We start from the raw sequence: 6,000 nt of genomic DNA, 5'->3' as shown, positions 1-6,000 counted from the left end.
ACAATAACAAGTCTCATTCCCCTGACCCTGCAAGAGTCTCCAATCATTGGGAAAGACAAATAAGGAGAGGTTACTAAAATCTCAGTTTGGGGACATTACTGTTTCCCACTGGAGAAAATGATGAACAACAGGATGAAGTTGATACAGTGATACCCTAGGATGATGTGCTTTAAATGAACATCACTCCTTGAAGTGTGGTGGGGTTTTGGAAGGATCAGTTTGGGATGATGGAATAGTATCTCTGGTCAAAGTGGGGATGAAGGAGCTCTATTTTTTTTTAATTTAAAGAATATAGATACCCAGGTGAGCTGCTGAGCAATTTTTCTTTTTTGAAAAGGGGAAAGTTGGTGCCAGTGTGATAGCACAGTGAAGGCATTTGCCTTGCACAGCCAACCTGGGATTGATCTCCAGTATCACAGATGGTCCCTGAGCACTGCTTTATCACTTTATCACTACGTGATAAAGTGGAGTGGAAATTGGCAAATTAGTTTGGAAAGCTCTACCCTAGGAAGTTATATGTGCTTTGTCATAAATTCCACTAAAGCTTTAACATGATATAGAGTTTATTCTTTCACAAACCTGGGACTTTAAAATCTCCCAGACTCCAAAATTTGCTTTTCCCATCTCAGAACATAAAGAAAACTACCATTGTGCAAATCAAGATATCAAAAAATTATAAAAGGGATCAAATACTTATTATGTGTAATCTTTAGAAGGCAATAGTAAATACCTAACATATTTACTAGACACTAAAGCTTTTGATGGACTTTATAATGAAAAAAGAATAACTTCGTCTTACTAATTATCAGACACATTTTTTCAGTCCTGGTTCTTATAAATTTTATTTTCAGTTTTGACCCGTATTTTATTTGGGCCACACCTGACTGTGCTTAAGGGTTTTCATGCCTTCTATGTTTGGATCACTCCTACCAGTACTCAGGAGATCATATGCAAAGCTGGGAATCTAACTCCGCTAGGTCACCTGCAAGGCAAGCATCTCACCTTCTTTGCTCTCTATTTGTCCCATGAGCTCAATTTCTGATTAAATATCTATGTATGCAAGATACAAATATTATGGCACATACATATGTATTTACATATATGTTAAGCAAGTAAAAGTATAAAAGTAAAAGGTTAAGGCATTTCAAAGATTTTTTTTTGCATTTAAGAAAACATTTGAAAAATAAACCTGAAGTAAGTTCTATTCTGCTCATTAGCAGAATGCACACAAAAGTGAGACAGAAATCCTAGACTGATACCAAGATTTGCCATAGAATAAAAGAGTTACTTTGCAAATGTCACCCAAGCTATTCGAGCATGTTTGTAATGTAGCACCGCAGAGAGATTCTGTTTACCTGAATTGAAATTTCTGTCTTGGTTCCCCCATGTACTTCAGACCTCAGCTCAGCAGGAGCAATTTATAGATTCTTTTCACCCTTGAGACTCCCTCTAAGGAGATCTAAAGCAATTTCTTAATTTTCCCTAGAGGATATGAAAGCCTATAAGGTGCAGGTAGGCGAGATGTACTATTTGAAATTATTTTGAGAACACTTTTTATTATCCAGCAAATGATTTGAATTGTTTGCTTTTGCATTAGTTTCATAATTTTTCCCTCTTGATTAATTTAAACTTAATCTAGTTTTCTTTTGTATACTCCACAATGCCTCAACCCTGGCAGCACCAACCTGTCCCCAATGTGTTCTGTGTCTCTGGAGTCTCCGAGTGATGTAGCCATTTTGGGATCTGGATTAATGTATCTTATCTACACAGCAGGCTTCCAGCATTTCTCAGGTGTTCACTGAATTCCTCAGATGGCTTGGCTCAAATCATTTTTAGTTTGTTACTTTAAAATAGTTAATGGGCAAAAAGTAACTTTTGATATAAAAGTAGATATAAAAATAACATTGGATATAAATGGTATTGAATGGTATTTTTATATAATGGTCTTTTTTTTAAACATTGTGTTTTGCCAGGAGAAGACTTCCATGAAAAGATAAATCAATTTTTCTCATGCTTATTTCATCTTATTATTTACTCTTATGTTTACTTTTCAATATCTTTCTGTTATATTTTAATATTTCTCACGTTTTCATATTGTGAAATTCCCATCCAGTGTTTAGTATTCACTTTTAGGAAATTCTACATAATGTTTTACAGATAAATGTTTTGTGTATGGATCAGAAAGAATAGGGTGGTAGGGTGTTTGCCTGGCACACAACTGACCAGGGTATGATCTCTAATGCAGAATACAGTCCCCTGAACACCATCAGTAGTGATTCCTGATAGCAGAACCAGAAAAAAAGCCTTGAGCACAGCTGGGTGAGGCGCCTAATACATTTATTAGAAATCATTTAAAAGAATAGTCATTAAAATATAAATCATGCATGTGTATCAAGTATAAGTTGACGAACAACTGGATCACAGTGATACAGAGATAGATCTAAACAAATAATGAAAAGTTTCAATATTCTGAGCAGTTCTTCATCTTAGGTATTTATGTACCTCCACTATTATTTTTTCACTCCATATATTCCAGGAACTCTATTTATTTTTATGATCCTATTTTGTAGTTTAGTTAGTACGCTTTAATGTTATTTATAATATTGCTAATAATATTATTAATCTTTAATTACTTACTATACCTCCCAGCACTGAAGTGTGCAAACCTCTTCTACTCAGGACTTACTCCTGGTTCTCTACTCCAAGGTCAATCTTGGTGGACTCAGGTACCATGGGATCTTGGGGATCAAACCTGAGTCAGCTCTTTGCACAGCAACCACCCTATCCACTGAACTACCTCTCCAAACCCCCTTCTGTTATTTCTAACCCCGCTATTATTTTCCTTCCCTTCTTCTCTTGCTTCCTAGGCTCGAAAATCTCTGTTTTATTATCTAAGGCCAGGGTTTGTCATTTTTTAATAATATCTACTCCTTTTGCTTTTTGTTGTTTCTCTGGGTACCATTGATAGTCAGAATATCAAGTTATTTTTCCTATCTAAGAATTATTCGGTCAACTTGATACCCTCTAGTTCCATCCAAGCTTCAGTGAACTTGAAGATTTCATTTTGTAAAATGATTGTATATGATGTACATGTACCACAGATTTCTTTTTATCTATTCCTATTTGCTTGAACATTTGGGTTAGTTCCTCATCTTAGGTACTGTACTTAGCACTACTTTGAGGATACGTGTGCATATATATTTTATGGAGAGTACTCAAAAAAAAGAACATCTATAGGGTCCAGTAATTATACTCTTTGCATCTACCTTTCAAACACAAAAATATTATAAAAGGATATAAGCTTTCCTGTCTTGAAAAAGAAATGATTAATTTATGTAAAATTATTTGAAAAACATCACTGAGTGAAATTTTGGGTTTGGGTCATTTTCCCTGGACTCGCAACTGGGATTAATCTATCGTTGGACCAGTCTACCCAAACTGACCCTACCGTATAATAGCACAACATGAACTGTTCTATTTCAGATTTGGGTTGGTATGCAAGTATTAGAGCAATTTCTCCATTTGTTGAGAGTTTTCAAATGTTATAAATAAGTTTCTATAGCATTTTCATGAAGAGAATTGATTCCAGGTTTCATGAATTCAGTGTGAGTCCAAGGAAATAATTGTTTGGCTGTTCTATTATGAATGAAGTCGAATTCACTGATGATAACTTTTTAGAGATTATTTTTGGATGGCATGTCTGTAAACTCTTCACTATTTTTGGGTCCCAGACATGAGTTTTTCACTATGTTCTCATCTAAATGTTTTGCAATTTTCTCATTTTATGTATTTTTGCTAGTTTTGATTAATCTCAGTTTTGTAAATTTAAGTCAACATAGTCTATCTGTGGATATGTAATTATGTAATAATTTAAGCAGCATTTCCCGAGTATGATGTCTTTTTATTGAATGAATTCTGCATCTCCATAAAGAATAAGTCAACTTAGAGGATGCAGGGGGGCTGGATGGGGGTGGCAGGAGGGATACTGGGGACATAGTTGGTAGAGGTTGGAGAATGGGCACTGGTGGAGAGATGGGTACTTGATCATTGCATGATTGAAATGTAATCACGAAAGTTTATGTCTGTAAGAGTATCTCACGATAATTCATTAAACCTTTAAAAAGTATGTAAGCATTCTGCAATGTGCTATAACTTGTTCTTGATTCTGTCCTGCTGATTATGTATCATTTTACCAAAATCAGTCTTGATTAGTGTATGCAGTAAATCTATTCATTAATGATAGCATTTCCTTCCGGTTACCCACATTTAAATATGTATTTCAACCTATCTAGCTTTTTGAAATTTCTATAAATTTTAATTAACACACATAATAAATTTTTCCATTTGTATAATATTTCATTGCATGTGTATTTGCCATATTTCTTTCTATATTCAAAGGAATCATTTTGTGCATTAGTATTAATTCTAAATAATGAGAAATTATTTCCTTGAATAAAGAAGCAAGATACATATTTAAAATATTTTTATCAAAGATGTTTCCAGCTGGTTTACTTTTTTAATTCTTTGTGTTTTATTTTTTTAATATCAAATTAGATATTGCTTAAAGAATGTTGGGAAAACTTTGCGTTACTTTTTTGAAATATGAGTAATATTGCTGAGTTTTCCCTCTTTGACATTAATTATAGTTTCCTATTTTAGAAGATTTCTTGAATCTTTTACTTTCCTGTCCATACTGACCTACAACACTTTTTTCAGATAATAATTATTATGAAAGTAAATGTTTTTTTAAGATTGATTATAATTCATATAAATCCTAAAAGTTCATTTATTGAAGGAAAGTTTTACTTATAATTGAAATAACCTATCAACATATAATTAATGTGACAGTATATATCTGAAGCTTTTGTAACACAGCAGAGCCTGGCAAGCCACCTGTAGGATATTTAATATGCCAAAAACAGTAACAATAAGTCTCACAATGGAAACCTTAGTCGTGCCCACTTGAGCAAATCAATAAACAATGGGATGACAGTGCTAAAGTGCTATATTATGGAAAATTTTGAAAAGTATTATACCTTATAGGTACATTCAACAGGAACTTATCTTGAATATGGAAGTATTCAATTAAAATTTGTAAAACTTAATTTTAGTTTTTTATTAATAAACTTTCAAAAATCAAACTAAACATTAAATGTGTGAAATATTGGCTTTTATCCAGTTGAGTTTTAAAAATCCATATGTTAGAGTATCATAAATTTTATTTCATTTATTATAATTTAACTTGAAATTGTCTGGAGTAAACCTCCAAAAATATTAGAAAGTTATATATTTTAATGATAGAAATTGCCAAAACAGCTAATATTAATACTTTATTGAATATCCAATACATATTTTAAAGTAAATGAAACATAATACATATACATACATGCTCAAAGTTAATTGTTATTTTTCATAATTTAAGTATAATCTATATAAACATTTAGTGATAGTTATATTTATCTTAAATCATGCTGATGATTTTTATTTCAATTAATGTTTAATCAAGTTTGATTGCCTATATAGAAACAGTAATCTTGGTTGTTGACAAGGAAAATGGACTTTCCTATATAATTTAAATATAATCCCATGTATGTTAAAAATATATGGGAAAGGTATGATATAATGTAGATAGGACTAGGACAAAATTTCTAAAGAATATTAAATTTAGTACATATTTATACCTATTTATTTGCTTATATATGTCTATCAATAGAGGTTAGCATAGAAAAAAATCTTCAAAGAAATTTTAAAATTCTTAACAGAAATGATCAAAACGATGTTGTCAAACAATACATGCAACCAAGTACTACTTTGAGTAGATAAATCAACATGAAGAAATAGGACAGTGAGCAGAACAATCTACAGAATCAAAATTAATATAGTTACAGAAAATTATGTGATTATTTTAAACAAGTCCTTTTTTTTGCTTTTTGGTCACACCCACCAATGCTCAGGGGTTACTCCTGGTTCTGCACTCAGGAATTACTCCTGGCAGTGCTC

The sequence above is a fragment of the Sorex araneus genome, chromosome 6, assembly GCF_027595985.1.
Source record: "Sorex araneus isolate mSorAra2 chromosome 6, mSorAra2.pri, whole genome shotgun sequence".
NCBI classification, from domain to species: Eukaryota; Metazoa; Chordata; class Mammalia; order Eulipotyphla; family Soricidae; genus Sorex; species Sorex araneus.
Note: the sequence above shows the minus strand (reverse complement) of the source record.